A 2196-nucleotide genomic window follows, 5' to 3' on the forward strand; every position below is an offset into this window, starting at 1 on the left:
TTTTGTTTTGTTTTTTGAATTTTGTTTTCTCCCCCAAGAATGGAAGCATCTAACTGCAAACTATTTTATGCATTAGAATATTCTACTAGCATATGGGTAGATAATTTTCAATGATACATAACAAAGAAAATTAAAGAGCAACCAATGCTTAATAAGTCTTCTGCCACTTACTGGATTATTTACAAGAAATTTATTCAGTGCCCCTTATCAACTTGAAATGTACTGAGAGGTCTAAGTATATTCTAGCCAACATAAGCAGTGTGAACATCAGCTATTAATTTATAGATGAAGCAGATATAAATGGTTGCATGTCATTTTATAAATAAGTAAGTTGAAAACATTTTAAGATTTTTAAGTGGGCTGCNTTTATTAATGTTATTAAGAACCAAGAAAAATATTTAATGTTGATATTATAAAATCTAGAATACAGGAAATTTTAATTTCAAAATCTTTTCTCTGCCACATTCCCAAATTATTTGTTTAAAAAGTATTTTACATTTCCCAAACTACCAGTTCTAAATGCTTGCCAACAATTTTGAAATTCAGGTTTCCTGTCTCTTTTAACACTATATATTTATTGCTGTCAGACTTATCATCTTGCCCCTGAATATTAAAACATTTTAAAGCTAGCAAAAAGTTATGAGGCTGCTTTTTACCACTAAAATACAAAAACTTAATTTTATGACTGTTACTTTCACCAAAAGAACATTTATTCATGCTACAAATCTGAGTTCCCACAACAGAAACACAAGAACACAAGATAAAAACAAGGTCACTTGAATTACCCCTAAAAATTCTCCATTCTGCAAGATGNCTACTCACAGCTGTGATCTGAAGTATAGTTTAAAATGTAACTAAAATTTACAGTTTTCACTTGAACTCCTACCTTCTCGTTGTGGGGAAGATAGTTTTGAGGCGCAGAGTGGATGCCTGAAACAGTAGAAGCTATCAATTTCCAGCAAGACAGCCAATGTGGATGTTCATCTTCCCATTAAGGAAGCAGTCCTGGCTAACCTTTGGCTTTGTCACTTGGGGCCATTAAAGAACAAAGGGATTACCTGATCACAAGCACATCCATACACTAGTACAGTAGACACAACAGCTGAGCTGAGGCGGCTCAGGGGCTGACAGGGTGTGGGAATGTCCTGGACACATGGAGTCAAACAGTGAGATTCTAGCAGGCTCCCCTCAGCAGCATACACTCTAACATTTATTACTCTTTCTGGAATTTCCATATATTTTTGGATTATTTTTTACCTTTGCCAGAACCACAAAAAGCAAAAGAATAAAGAAGGACTGTGATAAAAGCAATTAAACAATTTTAAGTAATAAAATCTTATCAAAATATTTTACAGGTCTAAAACACAACCTGACTAATTTTTAAACAAAGTGACATTTGGAAGAGGGGAAAACTATNTTCTAAAGTTATTCTACACTACTCCTCTTTGCAATTTTTTTGTTTGTTGAAGGTTCAAGGAAAAACGGTTCAACTACATAAAATTATAAAATCCCCAATTTAACTATACTCCTATTACTTTTCTGTTCTGCTATGGAGATTGTTTTAAAACATTCATTTCTAATGTTCAGAAATATAATTATATGAAACTAAACAAGGAATTTTAAAGAGTAAATTGACTAATTTTAAGAGTAAATTTTTTAGTGATTTTATTTTGTTAGATTCATATAACAGTGTAGTTACCTGCTACTGATAGTATTTACCACAATTTACTACAAGTAACGTTTCCCACTACCCAATTATGCCTAGTATAGCTTTCTTTGAATAAGTAACAAAAAGCATCTAGATTTGTTCACACTTCATTGTGGAAGATAACATGGAATAAATTTTCAAAACAAATATTTTTAAGTTTAAATTACTCTTTAAATTTTAAACATGTCAGTGTGACTTCTGCTTTTAAAGGAAATCCTTAGTTAATAATTTAGTAGTTACAGGCTCAATAACCTTTTTACTCAAATATTCAAAACAATTTTAAGAAATATGTTGAAGATTTCAGTGTGAAAGATTTCAAAATTTCAGTGTTAACATTACTCTGTAAATCTCTCAATATGTACAAACACATACAAATTAGATACAATACAATTAATTATATATCCACAATAATACGAAAACACCAGTCTCCTTTCCTGTGGATAAAGTAATAAGTCTCTGTGCTGTTCAAGGCACCAAAAAAAAAAAAA

This window comes from Mus caroli, chromosome 6 (assembly GCF_900094665.2).
Source record: "Mus caroli chromosome 6, CAROLI_EIJ_v1.1, whole genome shotgun sequence".
Taxonomy (NCBI): domain Eukaryota; kingdom Metazoa; phylum Chordata; class Mammalia; order Rodentia; family Muridae; genus Mus; species Mus caroli.